Below are 23040 nucleotides of genomic sequence, written 5' to 3'. Positions count from 1 at the left end.
GATATAATCCTCAGAAACATGTAACCTCTCCCAAACTCCCACAACTGACAACAAGAGCATATCACTCTACTAAAAGCCATTTTGCTCCTTCGCAATCTACAGTCCCAGAAAATAGCACTGCCTTATTCCTCTATAAAACACTGCTCCAGGTTAAATTAACAGTTATGGCTTATATTTTGAGTTTAATCAAGAGACATATCTCAATAAAACATATAAGCAAGAAAGAACCCATTCTACTCACTACTGCAGACTTACAGTACAGCCACACTTAAAACTACTCACTTATCTGTTTCTGTGCTGTGACCTCTCCCAAACAGGTTCCTCCAAGATCAGTTGTAAATTTTACTTTATGTTAATTTTTGATACACTCCGATATCCAACGCTACATGAATTCAAACAGCAAAGGCAGTAACTGCACAGGTTCACTGCTGTGTCAGTTAGCACTGTGGTTTCTTTCTGTGTTGCTCGCTCCTGCACTGACTGACCATGTGCTGCCTTTGTCTATTCCTCTCCCTTTTAAAAGTGCTGTTATTTTGACTTTTTTTCACCAAAGTTCCAAAACAATGCAACAGCATATAAAACAGTAATTGCTGCTCCTGGAATCCGAGGAAATCACCTCCAACACCTAAAATACCTCAAAAAAGAAGCTGCCTATTACAGCCAGAAATTTTTCACGTCCTCCATCTTGGATTACCCAGGATGTGAAGATTAGTGGAACCCTTTTAAATACCAGCATAGGATAAAAAAAATCAAAGGTAAGAAAATAAAATATGAGAGTAAGCTGCCTAATGATATAAAAGAAGATTGCAAGTATATTTTGATATTAAAAGGTCAGAGGGAGGCAGGAATATACATTCAATTGCTGGAAAATGAGGCTGGAGAAACATATAATCTCTACAGTGTGGAAGCAGGCCATCTGGCCCATCAAGTCCATACCAATCCTCCAAAGAGCACCCTTCCCATACCCACCCGTCTACCCTACCTCAGTAATCTTTCATTTCCTACGGCCAATCCACTTGTACATTGTCGGACTGTGGGAGGAAACCAGAGTACCTGGAGGAAACCCATGGAAACATGGGGAGAATGTGCAGATTCCACAAAGATAGTCCCCGAGGATGGAATCAAACATGGATCCCTGGCACCATGAGGCAGTAGTGCTAACCACTGAGCCACCAAGTTGCCCCCAAAAAGTAGTAATGGGGAACCAAGAAATGATGGAGGAACTGCATTGGAACTTTGCAATAGTTTTCTGGTAGAAGATAACATCAGCATACCAGAACTACAGGAGAATCAGGGAGCAGAGGTGAGGAGAAGGTGCTGGGGAAGCTGAAAGGTCTGAAGGTGGATAAATCACCCAGACCAGATGGACTGCACTCCAGAGTTCTGAAGGAGAAAGCTGAGGAGATTGTAGAGGCACTAGTGATCTTTCAGGTGTCACTGGAATCAGGGAGGATCCCAGAGGTCAGAAAAATTGCTCATGTAGCACTCTGTTTAAGAACGAAGAGAGGCTGAAGACAGGAAACTATAGACCGGTTAGCTTGACCTCAGTCATTGGTAAGATTTTAGAGTCCGTTATTAAAGATGAGATTGCGGAGTATTTGGAAGTACATGGCAAAATAGTGTTTAGTCAACACAACTTCATCAAGGGGAAGTCATGCCTGAACAAATGTCAGAGTCAGAGTTGTACAGCATGGAAACAGACCCTTCAGTCCAACTTGTCCGTGCCGACCAGACATCCCAATCTGACCTAGTCCATCTGCTACTATTTGACATAAATTCCTCTAGGTCCCTTTTAAATATTCCCCCTCTCGCCTTAAACCTACACCATCTAGTTTTTGATCCTCTACCCTAGGGAAAGGACCTTGGCTTTTTATCCTATCCATGCTCCTCATAATATTATATACCTCTATAAGGTCACCCCTCACCCTCCGATGCTCCAGGAAAATTAGCCCCAGCCTATTCAGCTTCTCCCTATAGTTCAAATCCTCCAACCCTGGCATAATCCTTGTAAATCTTTTCTGGACCCTTTCAAATTTAACAACATCCTCTGTTAGAATTCTTTGAAGTAATGAGCATGTTAGACAAAAGAGAGCCAGTGGACATGATCTAATTGAATTTCAAGAAGGCCTTTGACAAGGTGCTGCACAGGAGGCTAGAAAATAAGAAACCATCATACTGGGGAAGGTACTGGCATAGAAAGAGGATTGGCTGACTGGCAGTCGGCAGAGTGTACGTCTTTTTCAGGATGGCCGCCTGTGATGAGTGGAACTCTGTAGGTGTCCTTGCTGGGACTATTCATGTTATACATTAACCATCTGAATGAGTGAACTGAGGGCATTGCTATTAAGATTGGAGATGACACTAATAGGTAAACGGACGGTAGTTTTGAGAAAGGAGCGAGGTTGCAGAAGGACTTGGACAAGCTAGGAGAATAGGGCAAAGAAATTGTGGATGGAATAGAAAATGGGAAATGTGAGATTGTGCACTTTGGTAGGAAGAATAGAGACATAGACGAAATGAAGAAGGCTTTGGACACCAGAAGCACAAAGGTTTTTGGGAGTCCTAGTTCAAGATTTTCTTAAGGTTAACATGCAGGTTCAGTTGGGAGTTAGCAAGGCAAATGCAACGTTAGCATTCATTTCAGGAGGGCTGTGTTACTTGCCTGGTGTTAGGATTAAGGACATCCCCTCAGGGCTGGAGAGGAAATTGGATTGGGAGGATCCAGTTGTCATTGAGTCCTACAGCATGGAGACAGGCCCTTTGGTCCAAACTCGTCCACACCCACCAAAATGTCCACCTATGCTGTCACCATTTCCCTTACTTGGCCCATATCCTTCTAAACCTTTCCTATTCACATATATGTCCAAATGCCTTTTAAATGTTGTTCACGTTCCCACCTCAATAATTTCCGCTGGCAGCTCATTCTATATGCATACCACCCTCTGTGGAAAAAAAAGTTGCCCTTCAGATTCCCTTTTATTCTTTCCCCTCTAACCTTAGACTGATGCCCTCTAGTTCTCGATTTCCCAACCCTGCAAAAAAGACTGAGTGCTTTCATCCTATTCATACCTCTCATGATCTTACACACTTCCATAAGGTCCCCCCTCAGTCTCCTACATTCTAAAGAGAAAAGTCCTAGCTTGTTCAACCTCTCCCTGTAACTCAGACGTTGAATCCTGGCAACATCCTTGTAAATTTCTTCTGTACTCTTTCCAGTTTAATACCATCCTTCCTATAGCAAGGTGACTAAAACTGAACACAATACTCCAAGTGCAGCCTTACCAACGACCTATACAACTGTAACATAACTTCCCAACAGGGCGGCATGGTGGCACAGTGGTTAGCACTGCTGCCTCACAGCGCCAGAGACCCGGATTCAATTCCTGCCTCAAGCAACTGTCTGTGTGGAGTTTGCACATTCTCCTCGTGTCTGCATGGGTTTCCTCTGGGTGCTCCAGTTTCCTCCCACAGTCCAAAAATGTGCAGGTTAGGTGAATTGACAATGCTAAATTGCCCATAGTGTTAGGTGAAGGAGTAAATGTAGGGGAATGGGTATGGGTGGGTTGCTCTTCGGAGGGTCGTTGTGGACTTGTTGGGCCAAAGGGCCTGTTTCCACACTAAGTAATCTAATCTAATCAAACTTCTAAACTCAGTGCCCTGACTGATGAAGGCCAGTGTGCCAAAAGCTTTTGTCACTGCCCTGTCTACCTGTGACTCCACTTTCACAGAACTGTGCACCTGAACTCCAAGATCCCTCTGTTTCACTACACTCCTTAAGGCCCTACCATTCACCATAAAACTCCTACCTTGATTTGACTTTTCTAAAATGTAAGATCTCACTCTTATCTATGTTAAACTCCATTTGCCATTTCTCAGCGCACTTCCCCAGCTGATCAAGGTTCTACTGCAATTTCTGATAACCTTCCTCACTGTCCATGATACAGCCTATTTAGTGTCATCAGCAAACTTACTAATCATGCCTTGTACATGCTCATCCAAATCATTGATATAGATAACAAACAGCAATACATGTTGGTTTTAAAAACATTGACAGGACTGTAAAGGACATTCCTCTGAAAGAATTGGAACACAGTTCGGAGCTGATCTGAAAATCTCCCAAGATAATCATCTCAGGACAATCTTTAGTTACCTCTATTCTCATTTTACTGTAGTTCCCTGTATTTAAGTTAAACGCTGTTGTTTCCGATCCAGGTTTCTCACTCTTGAATGGAATAATAAATTCTATCGTTGTATGATTACTTCTTCCTTGGTATCTTTTACTCAGAATCGATGTTTCAGGCATAAGCCCTTATGCCCAAAACGTCGATTCTCATAAGCCCTTATGCCCAAAAAGTCATTTCTCCTGCTACTTGGATGCTGCCTGACCTCCAGTGCTTTTCCAGCACCACACTTTTGACTCAGATCTCCAGCATCTGCTGTCCTCAATTTCTCCTAGATCTTTTACCCAGGTCATGTTTTAAATCTGTCTCATTGCCCTTTACCAGATCCAAGATGATGGCTTGCACCCTAGGATCCTAAAAGAGATACCTACAGATATAGTAGATGCATTGGTTATAATTTTCCAAATATTCTTCGGCCTGGAGAGGTGCCAAAGGATTGGAAAACTATCAATGTGACACTCCTATTCAAAAAAGCAGGGAGGCAAAAAGCAGGTAAATACAGGTCCACTAGTCTAACGTATATTGTTGAAAAGTATTGGAATCAATTTTTCAGGAAGTAATAGCAGAACATTTGGGAAATCATCATGTAATCAAGCAACATTAGCATGGCTTCATGAAAGGGAAATTGTGTCAAATTTCTTAGAACTTTTCAAGGAAATATCAAGCAAAGTGGATTAGGGGAACCAGTAGGTGCATTTGTACTTACTGAAGGTGTTCAACAAGCTACCTTACAAAAGATTAAGTTATAAGATAAGAGCCCACGGTGTTGAGGTAGTGTATTGCCATGGACAGAGAATTGGCCAGGAGGCGGGAAATAGCGAGTGGAGATGAGAGGTTCTTTTTCAGGTTGACTTGTTAGGTTCTTTTTATTCTGAGATTCTTCCACACTTGATGCAACTGCAGACGTTAACTTCTGTGAACAAGCAAAATTTATTAGGCAAGTACAGGAAGCTCTCTGGAGGAACCCTTTAACACACTTTGCAATGCTTGTGAAGCCATGTCAAGGGATCTCTGAACAAAGGAAACAGTTCTTTCCTTATACAAAATCTTTACATGACAGTAATGCATACAAGACAAGCCCACCCCCCCGCCACTCCCTCACAGTCACATGCTACTCAAGACACAATGCAGTGACGACATCATTTCCAGAAACAGTGTAATTTAAATCATCCCTTAATGGTCAAATCTGTTGCAAGTTTTTTTTTAACTACAGGGAGTAGTCAAAATTCCAACTGCAATGTTCTTACTGATTTTGAAAAGGATGATGATGCAAATGTAAGTTATCTCTGAATAATAGGAGATGGCCATGTAAATGGCTCTGAATGGCAAAGGATGGGAATGTGTATTCCTTACCATCTACCTCTAAGTCAGAGGCATCCCACCCTAGTCTCAGGACATTCAATTCCCTGCAGGTCAGCAGAGCAAATTAACTCTTTAATATCACACTCCCTCCTTTTATCATTTCATGATAACCACCTAGATGATGCTACCAGTTTATTCTTAAGTCTCTGACAGCCAGTGTTTAAGCAAGTTATTGACACACAACATACAATTATAACAACAAAAATGACTAGTCCATGCAGTAAATAGGATCCACAGGACCTTTCCTCTTGGTAAAAAAGATCACCAATAAAGTTCTTAAATCCACAGTCCTTACTGACCACTCCACCCCCTCCAAGTTGAGTGGAAACGAGCCAGTTATCCAAACTGTCCTTCAGTAAAGTCCAACCTGAAAACAAAATCCCATCTTTCACTCTGCATCACTCCACAGAGAAATCTGAGTTCTTGGATAATGGCAGTTAAATACTTACCAAAACTGACAAGACTTCAATTCTTGTGGAGATGCTTCAGATGTGGGATACCAGCGCATCTGAGTGTGCAGTGCAGCAGGGTGGGTGAATACAGCATTTGTTGCTGCTTCTGCTCCCACTCTGCTGTCAAATGTAACAAGCCAACTGGCTGTTTTGATGTTAGCTTGATCAGTGAACCTTATATAATCCCTTAAATGATTGAAAGAGAAGGTAAAGCTCATGTGGTTAAATATCCATAGGAAGACCAGTGACAAAAAGCGTATGGACCTCCTCTTCACTGTTGTTAGCTTCTTCACTTTTCGAGCTCATTACTGGGGAGCTGATTGAATCTTTGGATCCGGTTGTGGAGGGACATGCGGTGGTCTGAAGGTGTGCTTTACCGGTGAATGGAGAAACTCTGAGAAGATGTTAGCTGCTGAAAGTATCTTTGCATTTCCTGTCTCAATCATTCCTTGCCAAGGTGGGTATCTGTATGAAGACAGTCACACATGTAACTAAATTTTGTCTGCCTGTTTCAACATTCTTTGAATCCTTCAAGTCTGTTACTCTGTTCAGTCTTTATGACGTTATCACGTTTTATACAATCCATAAACTTTTAAACTGTACTGCCTCAACAATTCAGTCATTTATAAACAACAATCAGTGGTATAAAATCAAACCCTCGGGGGACTCCACTTAGGCTATTCAAAAACTATTTTCTGTTAACAAATTAATACTTGGCTAATGTGAAAGCTGTTAGGTAAAGTATTTTAAAAATCTGGAACAGGAAGAAAACAACAAAATATTTCTTGTGCTTTAGCCATCGAAGAGGCAGTTTCAGTTCAGATTTAAATCTCAATGTTCGTGGGAAACAAATGCAAAACATATTAATATATGTTCTCCAAATGAAACTTCCCAAATAAAACAGTCGGAATTACAGTGGCTGCAGACCAGTAACTGTACAACTTTGGTAGGGATCAACATTCTTTCAATTTGCAATATAAAGGGGGCCAATGAAGTTTTAACAGTAATTGACAGAACTGAAACAGCTCAGTCTCAAGTTCTAATATTCTCTAAAATCTTAACAAAACATCAAAATTAAAATGCCCTCTTTTTGTGAAAACGCTGCATTAAAAAAAGTATACATACAATACTCTCATCTGGCGAAAGCATGACCACTGACACAATAAACAGGCATTGTAGAATTTCAGGAGCTCAAGGCCCTCAATCAGTTTTTTTTGAAGGTTATATGTTTGATAATTTTAAAAAGAACCTAATGTTGTATAATATTAATGTAAAAACAAAATCTGCCATATTACATAGCCCACAAAACACCCTGAATTGAGATCCTGATTCAAATGAGGCAAAACAGTTACTTAAAAGGATTTTCTGAACCAGTATTTTAACAAACCAAAATATTTGACTATCAAACACTATCAGTACGGTATAATTTATATTGAAACTTCCTTTTTCGACCAAGTATTAGTACAACCTTAATTTCAGCATTTCTTGGTTTTTTTTTGAAGAGCTCCTGGTCAGAATTCTTCTCATTTTAATACGGGGAAAAAACGTGCACATTTGAGACCCCCCCTCAGTTCACCTGGTGATGATCCATGAAATGGAAAAAGAGGAGTCAAAAAGATGGAGGAGGTGGCGCCAAAAGATCCACACCAGAGTCGGACAAAAATAAATCACATCCACAGACTCCCATTCACCACCGTGGCACAGAAAAAAACCCACAAGCATTGGTCCAAGATTCCCAAAGCTCCACGAACCCCACAGCGCCCCGCGCAAACACATAAAAAGATCACTAAACATCCTCACGTTGGTGGAAACCGGATCGAGGAACCCAACCTCACCACCAGACGAGGCTGCGCCCCTCCTGATGAAACTGCACCCACAAAAAGAGAAAACCCTCACAGCGGACGACACAGCCCCCTAGCCCAAGCCACCCCTTCCCCCCAGAAGAAAGACAAGTCGAGTTGAGTCCATAGCCTAGAAATTGAGACTTCCACAACAAACACCCGGACAAATCTTCCCTGGCATTTTTGTCATTTATATAAATGATTTGGATGTGAGCATAAGAGGTACAGTTAGTAAGTTTGCAGGTGACACCAAAATTGGAGGTGTAGTGGACAGCGAAGAGGGTTACCTCAGATTTCAACAGGATCTGGACCAGATGGGCCAATGGGCTGAGAAGTGGCAGATGGAGTTTAATTCAGATAAATGCGAGGTGCTGCATTTTGGGAAAGCAAATCTTAGCAGGACTTATACACTTAATGGTAAGGTCCTAGGGAGTGTTGCTGAACAAAGAGACCTTGGAGTGTAGGTTCATAACTTCCTGAAAGTGGAGTCGCAAGTAGATAGGATAGTGAAGAAGGCTTTGGTATGCTTTCTTTTATTGGTCAGAGTATTGAGTACAGGAGATGGGAGGTCATGTTGCGGCTGTACAGGACATTGATTAGGCCACTGTTAGACAAAGTCTTTTCCCTGGGGTCGGGGAGTCCAGAACTAGAGGGCATAGGTTTAGAGTGAGAGGGGAAAGATATAAAAGAGACATAAGGGGCAACTTTTTCACACAGAGGGTGGTACGTGTATGGAATGAGCTGCCAGAGGATGTGGTGGAGGCTGGTACATATGCAACATTTAAGAGGCATTTGGATGGGTATATGAATAGGAAGGGGTTGGAGGGATATGGGCCGGGTGCTGGCAGGTGGGACTAGATTGGGTTGGGATATCTGGTCAGCATGGACGGGTTGGACCTAAGGGTCTGTTTCCATGCTGTACATCACTATGACTCTATGACACTGTCGGGATCCAAGTGGACTGGTTCCACTTTCTCCCTGTTCTCCCAGTGATGCCATGTTGTCCTAAAAGTATTTCTAAGGGGAGGTATGGGGGATAAGGGCAATAACTTTAAGCAGTGAAATTTTGTTTAGATGTTTTTCTTTGAAGTCCTGATTTCTAACTTTTTTTATGCTCCAGAGCCTCAAACCTCATATCTGTTGTCTCCACACCCACTTCAGGGTCCTGACCTTTGTGTGGGGGATCTCCCCTCTTAACAGCTGGTCTATAAGGCTGGGTGGTTAAGACAGACACAGTTATTATATTTTATTTTTTGCACTATGTTCCGGAGCCTCAAGAGGATTCCTTTTTCCAGGGGGACTTTAACTTCCTTTTCCCAGAGGATTTTAACCTCCTTTTCCCAAAGGACTTTAACCTCCAAATTCCCAGTAACTTTTATGATCCTGAAAGCAAACTTGTCGGCGTGCAAGTGCTTAAGTTACCTCAGAGATTCCATCACCACAGAGTCCGAGGGGATGAGAGGTTGACTGAGTGGTAGGTTAAGGAGAGAGATCGAGGTAAATCTTACCTTCTGGACCCATCCATCTCATGCAATCGACACTCAGACAATCACTTATTGAAAAGCTCCGTGTATGTTGGAATTCCACCGCTGCCACCAAATTTTAGGTTCTTTTTTCTGAAGTTCTTACACACATGATGCAACTGCAACTCGCCAACTTCTGTGAACAACCAAGCTTTACAGTACAAGCTTTGGAGAAACTCTTAACACTCTTCACTGTGCTTGCGAAGCGTGTCAAGAGATCTCTGAATAATAGAAGATGGCCATGTAAATGGCTCTGAATGGCAAGGGATGGGAATGTAAATTCCTTACAATCTACCTCTAAGTCAGAGGCATCCCACCCTAGCCTCGGGACATTCAATTTCCTGCAGATCAGCAAATTAACTCTTTAATATCACAGGCGACTAGTGGTGTTCTACGGGGATCAGCGCTGGGACTGCAGCTGTTTACAATATATATTAATGACTCGGAAGAAGGAAGTGAGTATTTCCAGATTTGCAGATGACATAAAATTAGGTGGAAAGGTGAGTTCCAAGAGGGATACAAAATGTTTATAGAGAGATATTGATAGATTCAGGGGTTGGGCAAAAAGTTGGCAAATGGAGTATAATGTGGGAAAATGGGAAGTTCATTTTGGAAGGGACAACCAAGGAACAATATTATTTAAATGGAGAACATGTGCAGAAAGCTGCAACACAAAAGGACTTGGGGCTGCTTGTACATGAAACACAAAAAGCTCGCACATAGGTGCATCAGGTAATTAGGAAGGCTGATGGAATGTTGGCCCATTTTTCATAAGGGTATAAGAGTAGGGAAATCTTAATGGAACTTGTACAAGGTGCTGGTGAGACCACATCTGGAATATTGTGAACAGTTTTGGTCCCCTTATTTTCAGAAAAGTTTAGAAAAATGAGAGGGCATCTCATTGAAACATATAGATTATTAAAGGGCTTTTAGGGTAAATGCTGAGCAGATGTCTCCTCTCATGGGATAGTCTAGGATTGGAAAGCATAATCTCAGAATAAAGGGATGCTAATTAAAGACTGAGATGAGGAGGAATTTCTTCTCTCAGAGGGTTGAGTGTGGTTGGAACTCCTTGCCACTGAGAGCTGTGAGGGCAGAATCCTTGTGTATATTTAAACTTGAGGTAGATAGATTCTTGATCAGTCATTGAATCAAGGGTTACAGGGAAAGGGCAGGAAAGTGGAAGTGAGGAATGTTGGATCAGCCACAATCCTATTGAATGATGGAGCAGGCTCGAAGGTGAACTCCTATTCCTATTTCTTATGGCCTTAGGAATATGACCGAAGCAGGGGAAAACTGGGAGTGGGTAAATATTGTTAAGAAGGTAAATGCATGACTTAACAGTGGTGTGGCAGGAATGAGTTTCAATGCATGGGGCAGTGGAGCACAAGTACTAGGCCAGAAGAGAGCTACTCTGGTGGGGTGGCTTCATTTCAGTTGCATCTGGACCATGTCCTGGTGAAACAATTAAACTGAGCTGTAGAAAGGGCTTTAAAACAATTAGAGGCAGGGAGGGTTTGCTTGAGGAAATGTGGGCATATAAAGCAAAAAGATAGGACTATATTGCAGGGCAGCTGTTTTGATAATGATACCCAGAATGGGATAAGAAAGGACAGATTGTACAAGCATTTAAGAGGGGGGGTGGTGGCGGAGAAGGGGGAAATGGCATAAAAGACAACATTATTGGTTCTTTACTTAAATATGCATAGTATTCCCAATATAATAAATGGAGGTTAATGGGTATGATCTTCTAACTATTACAGAGACATAGCTACACAATGCTTTGAACTAAATACTCAGGAGAACATAGCTTTTCAAAAGGACAGAAGAAACCATAGTGGAACATCTTTGTTAGCATGAAATGAAATAAGTACAAGAAGTGATCTAGGATCGGACAATGTAGAGTGGATGTAAGAAGTAACAAGGGAATAAAGAACCCTTTGGGAGTAGTCTACAGGCCCCCTAGTAGTAGCTGTTCTGTAGATCCAAGAATAAATAATGACATCATGAGAGTGGTTAAAAAATAGCAAAATCATGGGTGAATTTAATCTTCATATAGTTAGCAAAGCTAACTATGAGGAAGAATTCAGAGAGTATATTTGGAACAGATTCCAAATGAACATGTTGTGGATAAAACCAGGAATCTGGCCATTTCGGACCCAGTAATGTGTAATAAGGCACATGTAATCCAGAAGAATAAAACAAAGACTTATGGATGCTCCAAATTTGAAACAAAAAGAGGAAGTGTTGGAGGAAAACTCCACAGGTCTGGCAGCATTTGTGAAGAGAGTTAATGCTTTAAGTCCAGTTCTGAAGAAGGGTCACTGGACCTGAAACGTTAATCATGTTTCCTCTCCACAGATGCTGCCAGATCTACTGAGTTTCTCCAGCAATCTCTGTATTTGTTTCATGTCTAATAAATGATCTCTGAGTAAAAGATCCTTTACAGAACAGTGACCATAGCATGATAGAATTTAGCATTCAGTTTGAGAGAGAAAAACGTGGATTGGAAGCAACTATGCTAAACTTAAATAAGGGTAATTACACAGGGATGAAGACTGAGTTATCTGGAGTGCACTGGGAAAGGGGGTAAGCGTCAAAGATGGTTGAGGAACAATGGCAGATGTTTAAGAAAATAGCTCATGACTCACAGCAAAGGTCTATCCCTGTGAGGAAGGATTCTGGGAAGGGGATAAACCAACCATGGTTAAAGAAATCAAAAGTGATATCAAATTGAAAGAAAAATTATCCAACGTGGTTCAAGGATGAGTAGTAAACTCAAGGATCGAAAAGATTTTAACAGCAAATAAAAGATGATCAAAAATATTAAGATGGAGTAAATGGACTATGAGGACAAATTAGTGAGTAATATTTTAAAAATGGACAGTAAGAGCTATTTAAATATATAAAAAGGGAAAGAGACCAAATTGAATATAGGCTACTTAGAGAACAAAGCTAATGAACTAATTAATGGAGAATCAGGTAATGGCAGAGTAGCTGAATACTATTTTGCATTAGTCTTCAAATTGGAAGACACTATAATATTCCACAAATATTAAATAATGAAGGGGCTAATGGGGATGGGGAGAAAATAAACACAAAAATGAGAGAAAAAAATACTTGGGAAAATAATGGGGTTGAAGACCTGATGGGTTACATATCTTTTGATGTAATCAAGCTGTCACGAAGGAGAAATCATGCCTGACAAATTTATCAAAGTTCTTTGAGGAGTTAACAAGAAGGGTAGATACAAGGAAACCAGTAGATGTAATATATTTAGATTTCGAAAAGGCATTTAATAAGGTGCTGCACATAAGGCTAAAATAAGAGCCCATGATGTTAAAGATGGAGAATATTAGCATGAATAGAGGATTGCATAAGTAATAGAATACCAAGAGTTGGGGGTAAAGGGGACATTTTCAGGATGGCAACTTGTAGCTAGTGGAGTGCCACTGTATCAATTCTGGGTCAACAATTATTTAGAATATAGATTAATGACTTGGAGGAGGAAAATGAATATACTATGGTCAAGTTTGCAGATGACCCAAAAATGGGTGAGAAGGTAAGTAGTGAGGATGACGTAATGAGTATACAGGGGATAGGACAAATGAAGTGAGTGGGTAGAAGCTTTCCTGATAGAATATAATGTGGGAAAATCTGACCTTATGAACTTTGGCAGGAAGAATTGAAAGGCTGCATAATATTTAAATGGGAGAAGTCTACAGAAAATTGTATCACAGAGTGATTTGAATGTCTTTGTGCATGAATCACAAGAGGTTAGTATGAAAGTTCAGCAGATATTAGGGAAGGGAAATGACTTTTGGTTTTCATATTGAAGGGAATGTAGTACAAAAATATGGAGATCTTGCTAAAACTATACAAGGCACTAGTCAGGTCCACAGCTAGAATACAGTGAATAGTTTTGGTTCTCTTAGCTCAGTGAAGGTGTTCTGACATTGGAGGCACTTCGGGGAAAGTTGGGTTGATTCCAAGTGAGATGGGATTTTTCTGATGAGGAGAGGTTGGGCTTGTACTTATTGGAGTTTAGAGCGATGAGAGGAGCCTCATTGAACTATATAAAATTCTTTGGAGGCTTGACAGGGGAGATGGAGAGAAGGTGTTTCCTCTTGTGGGAAGGTCCACGTCCCTGGGTTTGGTTAGCACAGTTGGCTGGACAGCTGGTTTGCAACATGGACTGATGCCAAAAATGTGGATTAAATTCCTGTGCAAGCTACAATGAATTTTTCTTGTACAATCATGCAGCAGCAGAGGCAGGGGTGCCTGCTGCTACTAGGACATTATGCTATTCTTGCTATGGGTTCTATATTTAAACCACAGCTATGCACTACTTAAAATGCTGAAATTCAGGTACTGCCTCTTACAGTTTGCTTTTCCACCATTTTTGTGAATTCGATGTTGCAGAAAGGGAAGTTGGCATTTGCTTCAATGAAAAGAACGTGGCGATGCTTGTGGACAGAGAGTGGAGAGGAGGACCATCTTCTTTATTGTGGATCAGCAAAGGGGTTCACAGCACTAAAAGTAGCCAGTCGGGACCCAGAAATCTGGCCCGAAGTACCAATTTGCGGATTAAAAGGACCGGTAGTGCTGCAAGAAGGTTAATGATTTTCTACACCCTGCGAGTGTAGGTGTTGCTATCTTCTTTCTGCTTTCTCACGCTCGCTCAAACTCAGCCATTTGTGAGAAAACATCACCAAGTCTAATTGTTTACAACTCTCACCATTGTATGTATCATCTCCACTCACTGGCTCTCACCACCTCATCCTCCCAAATTACTAGTCCTTGCTGTCCTCTGCACCACCAATTGACTCACTTGATGGTCCTCACCAGCTCTGCTCCAGCACCACAACCAACAACTTTTCCATTCTCTTTCATCACATTCAGTCTCCACAACTGGCCAAGGAATAAATGTCTCAGGAGGCTGGCCCTCAGAGGACTGATGGATTCCAGGCCCAGGCAGAAGATGACTCCATGGTGTAGGCCATTTTTAAAGGCTTCATTCATGTGATGTGGGCATCATTGGCTGGGCCAGCATTTATTGCCCAGAGGGTAGTTAAGAGTCAACCAAATTGTAGGCCAGACCAGGTAAGGATGGTAATTTCCTTCCCTAAAGGACATTAATGATCCTCTGGATTTCCTGACAATCAACAATAATTTTGTGGTCGCCATTACACTATTAATTCCAATTTTTTAAATTTGATGGAATTCAAATTCCACCATCTGCCATGGCAAGAATTGAAGTTGGATCCACAAAGCATTACATGATTCTCCGGATTAATAGTCTAGTGATAATACCAGATGGCTGTCGCCTTACCATTAATGACAAATCCATAGTCACAGGAGCAGCTTGCAACTTTGTCAGAGACACTGGACACTGTGGAAGTTGCTACTGAGGAGGGTGAGGCTGCATCTGGAGAACACTCACAGCATGTCTGGACCCTTCAGCCATAAATACCTCTGGTTTGTCAGCCCAAATTTTCAATGTTGACAGGATCCAGTATGAGCAGGCTCCCTTCACCCCAACTGAGCAACTCAGACTGCATCTAATATAGTGGGAAGGCAAGAGGAAAAAATACCCCGAAGGCATACAGCTGGTGAGAATACTTTATTGCACTTGCACATCTATAAATCTGTATACACGTTTACAAGACCATAGCTATAGGAACAGAAGTACGTCATTCATCTCATTGACTGTGCTCCACCATTCAATGAGATCATGGCTGATTTGGTGATCCTCAACTCCACTTTCCTGCATTATCTCAGAAGAATTGATTCTTTTACTGTTTATAATTTGTCTCTCTAAGCCTTGAATGTTCTTAATGACCCAGCCTTGACAGGCTTTCTGCAGTAAGAATTACACAAATTACCCTCTCAAAGAGAAAAACTCTATCTTAAATGGTTGACCTCTTATTCCAAGATGATGCCCGCTAGTCCTAGATTCTCCTACAAGGGGAAACAACCTCTCCATGTCTACTCTTTCAGGTCTCCTGAGAATCTTGTATGCAAAAGTGAGGACTGCAAATGCTGGAGATCAGAGTCTAGATTAGAGTGGTGCTGGAAAAGCACAACAGGTCAGGCAGCATCCGAGGAGCAGGAAAATTGACGTTTCGGGCAAAAGCCCTTCATCAGGAATTCCGGATGCTGCCTGACCTGCTGTGCTTTTCTAGCACCACTCTAACCTAGACTGAGAATCTTGTATGTTTCATTCTTAATTTTATGAACTCTAATGCATACAAACCCAATTTACTCAATCTCCCCTTATAAGAAAATCCTTCCATACTCAGAGTTGAACAAGTAAACCTTCTCTGGACTGCCTCCAATGCCAGAACATATCTTTTCTGAGATAAGGGGACCACAACTGTTCACAGTATTCCAGGTGTGGTCTGACCAGTGCCTTGTATAGCTTTAGTAAGACCTCCTTACTTTTATACTCCATTCCCTTTGAAATAAAAGGTAATATTCCATTTGTCTTCTATGTTATCTATTGAACATGTATGCTAGCTTTTTATGGTTCATGCACAAGGACATTGAAATCCCTCTGTGCATTAGTTTTCTACAGTCTTTTCCCAATTAAATCATATTCAGCTCTTTAATTATTTCTGCCAAAGTGCATATCCTCACATTTTCCCACATTATATTCCATATGCCTAGTGTTGCCCCATTCACTTAGCCTGTCTGTATCTCCCTGCAAACTCTTTGTGTCATCCCCACTACTTGCCTTCCAACCTATTTTTGTCATCTGCAAACTTAGCAAAAGTGCATACGCTTCTCTTATCCAAAGTCATTAATGCATAAGTAATTGTGACACCAGCACTGATCTTTGTGGCAGATCACAAGTTACAAACTGTCGTTCTGAAAATGAGCACTTTATCCCAATTCTCTGTCTTGTGTTAGGCTGTCCTCTATCCATGTTAATGTACTACATTCTAACATTATGGGCTGTAATCTTATTAGGTATCCTAATGTGCAGTATCTTATTGAATGCATTTTGGAAATCCACATGTATTACATGTATTGTTTTCTTTATCTTTATCCTGCTTGTTACCTTCTCAAACAACTATAATTAGATTTAACATGATTTACCTTTCATGAAGTCATACTGATGCTGAGTGATTATGTTATGTGTTTCTAAATACTGTGCTATTACATCCTTTATAATATAGTTTAATGTTTTGGGGAAAGACAGATTTTATTGAACTAATGCAGGATCTGACCAAAATAGACTGAGAATAGCTACTGCTGGGTAAATTTACAGCAGAACAGTAGAGGGCATTCCAAATAGAATCGGAGAGAATAGGGCTTGTTGCTCCTACGTTTGGGGTGAAACATAGAAGTAACAAGCCCAGAGAACCCTGGATGATTAGGAATATCCAGGACTAGATAAGAGGAAGAAGAAGAGAAGGATACTATTAAATGGGAGAGGTTTCAGAAAAGACTTACCAGCAGGTTGCCAGAAATGGAGGCTTTGAATTATAACATTAGGCTGGATAGGCTAGGACTTCTTTCACTAGAGCGTAAGAGTTTGAAGGGTGACCTCTTAGAGGTTTATAAAATCATGAATGGCATAGATGAGATGAATGAGAGGTGTCTTTTCCTTTGGATGGGAGATTTCAAGATGAAGGGATATATTTTTAAGCTGAGAGGAGAAACATTTAAAACAGACATGAGGGGCAACTTGTTTGACACAGAGAATGATTAGTGTGTAGCTGAACTGCCAGAGAATGTTGTGGTTGTGGATGCAGATACAGTTACAATGTTTAAAAGACATTTGGATAAGTTCATGAGTAGGAAAGGTTTGGAGGGATATAGGCCAAACACAGGCAGGTGGAATGAGTTTAATACGGGAACATGGTTGGCGTGGACTGGTTGGACTGAAGGTTCTGTTTCCATGCAGTATGACTCTAGGTACAAAGGGAGCAAATCAACAGAGGCCCTAGTGGAGTGTAGGAGGTGCATGGAGAACTTAAGAAAACAATTAAGAGAGCAAAGAGGGGGCATGAAAAAATATTGGAGAATAGAATTAGGGAGAATCTCAAAAATATTTTATGAGTATATCCAAGGACCGTCAGGATCCAAGGGGACAATTGTGTGCATGGTCTTGAGGGCCTTGATAGGGTGTTAACTGAGTGCTTTACGTCTGCCTTCACTTTAGAGGAGGAGGATGTAGGTACAGAATTCGGGAAGCAAGACTCTAATATTCTTGAGCAGATTCACACAGGGAGTGAGAAGTTATTGGAGGTTTTGGTGGGTTTAAAAGTGGACAAATCCCCATATCTCAGGCTGATGTGGGAGACGAGGAAGAAAATTACAGGGGCCATGTCCCAAATTTTTAATTCCTCCATGGTCGTAGAAGATGTGCCAGAGAACTGTGGTAGAGAGCTAATGTGCTTTCACTTTTCAGGAAGGCTGGTAAAGATAAACCAGGGAATTATAGACCACTGAGTGTACATCAGAAGGAGAGAAATTATCAGGGAAAATTCTGAAGGAAAGAATTTGTCTCCCCTCGAAGTGGCAAGATTTAATCAGGGATAGTCAGCAGGGCCATTGTCACAGGAGGGTCATGCCTCAGAAATCTGATTGAATTTTCTGAGGTGGTAGACCTGGTATGTAGATTAGATTAGATTAGATTAAATTAGATTACATTACAGTGTGGAAACAGGCCCTTCGGCCCAACAAGTCCACACCGACCCGCCGAAGCGCAACCCACCCATACCCCTACATTTACCCCTTACCTAACACTACGGGCAATTTAGCATGTGGGAGGAAACTGGAGCACCCGGAGGAAACCCACGCAGACACGGGGAGAACCTGCAAACTCCACACAGTCAGTCGCCTGAGGGTTGTGCAGTTTATGTAGTTTGTGTGGATTTCAGCAAGACCTTTGGTAAGGTCCCATGTGGGACTCTGATAAAAAAGTTACAAGCACATGGAACCAGGGTAATTTGGCAATTTGGATCCAAAATTGGCTTACTGGCAGCAGATAGAGGGTGGTGGTAGAAGGCTGTTTGTATGACTAGAGGCTAATGTTGAGTGATGTGCGACAGGGATCAGTGCTGGGTTCCTTATTGTTCATGATATATATAAACAATATAGATGAGAATGTGGAGAGAGCACAACAAGTATGTTTATGGATGACATGAAGATTGGCTGGGTGGTTGATAGTGAGGAAGAAGGTCTTGAGTGACACAAGATGGGCCAATGGGCTAAGGAGTGGAAGATGGAGTTTAATTTAGATAAATGCGAAGCGCTGCATTTTCAAAAGGCAAATCGGAGCCCCTAGTGGGGACCTGGAGAGTGTTGCTGAACAAAGAGACCTTGGAGTGCAGGTTCATAGTTCCTTGATAGTAGAGTCGCAGGGAGATAGGATAGTGAAGAAGGCATTTGATATGCTTTCCTTTATTGGTCAGAGCATTGAGTACAGGATTGGGAGGCCATGTTGCGGCTGTGTAGGACATTGGTTGGGCCACTTTTGGAATATTGCGTGCAGTTCTGATCTCCTTCTTATCAGAAGGATGTTGTGAAACTTGAAAGGGTTCAGAAAAGATTTACAAGGATATTGCCAGGGTTGAGGGATTTGAGCTATAGGGAGAGGCTGAATAGGCTGGGGTTGTTTTCCCTGGAGCATCAGAGCCTGAGGGGTGCCTTTATAGAGGTTTATAAAATCATGAGGGGCATGGATAGGATAAATAGACAGTGTCTTTTCCCTTGGGGTGGGGGAGTCCAGAACTAGAGAGCATAGGTTTAGGGTGAGAGTGGAAAGATACAAAAAGGGACCTAAGGGGCAACTTTTTCTCGCAGAGGGTGGTACGTGTATGGAATAAGCTGCCAGAGGAAGTGGTGAAGGCTGGTACAATTACAGTCTTTAAAAGGCACCTGGATAAGTATATGAATAGGAAGGGTTTGGAGGGATATGGGGCCAAGTGATAGCAAATGGGACTAGATTAGGTTAGGATATCTGGTCGGCATGGACGAGTTGGACTGAAGGGTCTGTTTCCATGCTGTACATCTCTGACTTTAAGTATATTGGTGGATTAGTCAGATGAGCAGATCAGTGGAAGTAGGAATTTAACCCTGATAACTGTGAGGCGATGCACTTCAGAAATATTAAGACAAGGCAGTAATCAATGAATGGAAGTTCAAAGAAACATAAGGGTCTTGGGATGCTTATCCAAAGATCCCTGAAAGTAGCAGGACAGCTTATTAGGAAGGCATTTGGAAAACTTGCCTTTATCAGTCGTGGCATAGATTCTAACAAGATTATGTTGGAGGCGTACAGGACTTTTGTTAGGCCACAAGTGGATTATTGTGTGCACTTCTGGTCACCATGCTATCATAACAATGTGACTGCACTGGAAGATGCAGAAGGGATTCACCAGGATGATGCCTAGGATGGAGCAGTTTGGTATGAAGAGAGACTGGATAAGCTCAGATTGTTTTCTTCAGAGCAGAGAGGTTGCGAGGGTATCTGATTGAGGTAAATTAGATTATGAGGGGCATGGACAGATTGGATAGAAAGCAGCTGTTCCCCTCAATTGAAGGGTCAGTAACAAGGAGGCATAATTTTAAAGTCAAAGTTAGGTGGTTTAAAGGGGATTTGAGGAACAATAATTATACATAAAAGAAACAGAATGTGAAGGGAATCTGGAATGCACTGCATGGGAGGGTAGTTGAAGCAGGAAAATTCATAACATTTAAAAAGTACTTGGATGAGAAGTTGGAATGTCATAACATTCATGGCTAAGGGCCAAGTTCTGGAAAATGGGACGAATGTAGATTTAGAGTAGTATTTTTGTTTGTGACTCAATGGGCTGATGGGCCCCTCCTGTATGATTCTGTGATTTTTCCCAATGACAGATGGGCATCAAGATGGTAAAAACAATGACTGCAGATGTTGGAAACCAGAGTTTAGATTAGAGTGGTGCTGGAAAAGCCCAGCAGTTCAGGCAGCATCCGAGGAGCAGTAAAATTGACGTTTCGGGCAAAAGCCCTTCATCAGGAATGTTCAATGGTTAGCACTGCTGTCTGACAGCGCCAGGACCTGGTTTCGATTCCACCCTCAGGCGACTGTCTGTGTGAAGTTTGCACATTCTCCCCGTGCCTGTGTGAGTTTCTTCTAGGTGCTCCAGTTTCCTCCCACAGTCCAAAGATGTGCAGGTTAGGTGGATTGGCCATGCTATAATACTCAATATCCAGGGAAAAGCAAACTAGGAGGATTAGCCATGGGAAATGCAGGATTACAAGGATGCGGGTCTGGGTGGAATGATTTTTGGAGAGTCGCTGCAGACTCGATGGGCTGAATGGCCTGTTCCAACAATGTTGGGCTTCTATGATAGATGATAAGCTAACTAGCTTAGAGAATTATCCACTTTTTGTCTCCCTTTTTGAATAAAAGTGTTACACTGGCAATTTTACAATTCAGAGAGATTGTTCCCAAATCTAAGGTTTCTGAGAAAATTACAATCTCTGTATCTTTTAAAATCCGAGGATGTGACCCATTAGGTCCAGGACACTTACGAAAGTGTAGCTCCATTGGTTTCCCTAGTTCGTTTCCTCTATTGATATATCTTTCTTTATTTCTTCCCCTTCCATTAGTCCCCTTGATTATTTAGTATTTTTGGAATGCAATTAATGTTCTGTACATTGAACCAAATACTTATTCAACTCCTCTGCTATTTCCTGGCTCCCCATTATTTTTTCTGGAGCCTTCGTTTTCAAGGGGCCTATCTTCACTTTGACTGCCATCCTTTCTTTCTTTTGTTTGTTCAAGAAAACTTTGTGTTGATTTGCCATCATAGTTTGTTTTCTCCTTTGTTTTTTAATTTGGTCATCTTTTGGTTTTTAAAACATTCTCAATCCTATGGTTTACCACTAATTATTGTACATTTTATGTCTTTTCTTTCAATTTGATACTATCTGCCCTCAACTCCGTGTAATTATCCTTATTTAAGTTGAACAAGACTGTTTCCAACTCAAATTTCTCCCTCTCAAACTGAATGCTAAGTTCTACCAAGTTATGGTTGTTGTTCCATGGGGATCGTTTACACTGATATCATTTATTAAACCTGCCTCATTACCAGACATAAAATAGCCTGATCCCTTGTTGTATCCAAAACATATTATTCCTTATCCTTGTTCTCATGGATACTTTGGCTGATTTGATTTTCTCAATCTATATAAAGATTGAAGTTACCCAAGATTATTTCAGTTGTTGCATATATGATTGACTGTCATTTCAGCTTTAGGATCTGGTTTTAAGGCTGTTATTAAGAGTTAAGTAGCGTCTTCATACCAAAGAGGATGGGAGTTATTTTGGCAAGACATTGCCTACCTCTAGGAACTATCTTGGATAGCAGTAGATTTTAGGCATCCTTCAACACTTAAGTTCATGAGTGCAGCCAAGACTTAGCACTTCAATGAGGAGGTTGCTGAGTAGAAAGTTAACGTGAATGCCTTGTCTTTCCTTCTGTTCTTATTCCACACTTATGTCAGTGATCATTCATGTGTACATACCCCTTTGGCAGCACTGGTTCATTCTACTTATTAGTTTAATGAGGGAGTGCATATTTACTCAAAGGTGCACTATGATCAATGCTCAACTGTCATCCAAACTTGGTCAAAGAGGGCAAACTCCCAATCCTGCAGACCAAACCTGCATTACTGATTATCATAGAATCATGGAAACAGACTATTTGGCCCAACAAGTCCACACTGAACTTCTGAGAAATAGTCCACTCAGACCTATTCCCCTACCCTATTATTCTGCATTTAACCTAACTAATGCACCTAAACTACACATTTAGCATGGCTAGTTCACATTTTTGGATTATGGGAGGAAATCAGAAAACTCTGAGGAAACCCATACAGACACGGGGAGACTGTACAAACTCCACACAGGCAATTGCCCAGGGCTGGAATCGAACCGGGGTACCTGGTGTTGTGAGGCAGCAGTGCTAACAACTGAGGCACCGTGCTGCCCATTATGGTCAATCCCTGGAGTGCAAGGACACTGATCCCCAGACACTGGTCTCACCAAGTACCAGACTAACCATGACCACCCCTTGAATTGAGATTGACTGATGTCTTTGAGTAAGTTTGGCATTACACCCCAGACTGACCATTGTTCTCCCTTAACTCCACTAAAGACTGCTCCCCTTTTTGCTTCCAGATCTGATCCTTTAGTTGAGGCATGTGCAATGTATTTGCCGTGTCACCTGTTGGCATGTACTGTAGTGTGGAGCTATACAGCAAAATAGTCGCACTTGACTGTTCAATGCTGGCAAACATGACAAGTTGCCTACCTTCCTGTTTGTGCTAAAAGGCAAGATAAACAGATGTTCTGAACATTCAAGCAAACAAAGAGAAAGCTAAGAAAGTAGATTAAGAGCCATAAAATGCAACTTGTGAAGTTGAACCATTGTAGTGTAACATTTCAGTGAAGTCCAAAGTACAGTAGTGAATCCTGAATTGTGTTAGGAGTTTCAGGTAGTTCTTGGATAATGCGTGTGACAAGTGCGTGATTTGTTTATAACGTTGCTGAGGAATTGAGGAACGGGAATTTCGAGAAAGCTTACCTCTGTTGGCAATAGTGCGATTCCAGCGGTGATTATTTCGCACACTTCATTCTGTGCTTTCGCTGATGTCTATGCCAAAATTTGTGCGCATA

General features: G+C 41.5%; 1 long non-coding RNA gene across 1 annotated transcript; it reads right to left on the bottom strand.

Moving 5' to 3' along the window:
* Positions 1–5092: 5092 nt before the first annotated feature.
* On the bottom strand, positions 5093–23040 carry LOC122561488. Its single transcript, XR_006315010.1, has 2 exons — positions 22949–23040; positions 5093–6460 (listed from the first exon to the last, which is right to left on the bottom strand). It is a non-coding gene; the product is annotated as an uncharacterized LOC122561488 (long non-coding RNA).

Source organism: Chiloscyllium plagiosum, chromosome 23, assembly GCF_004010195.1.
Source record: "Chiloscyllium plagiosum isolate BGI_BamShark_2017 chromosome 23, ASM401019v2, whole genome shotgun sequence".
Taxonomy (NCBI): Eukaryota; Metazoa; Chordata; class Chondrichthyes; order Orectolobiformes; family Hemiscylliidae; genus Chiloscyllium; species Chiloscyllium plagiosum.
The sequence above is the reverse complement of the archived record's forward strand: the minus strand, read 5'-3'. Positions and strand labels throughout refer to the sequence as shown.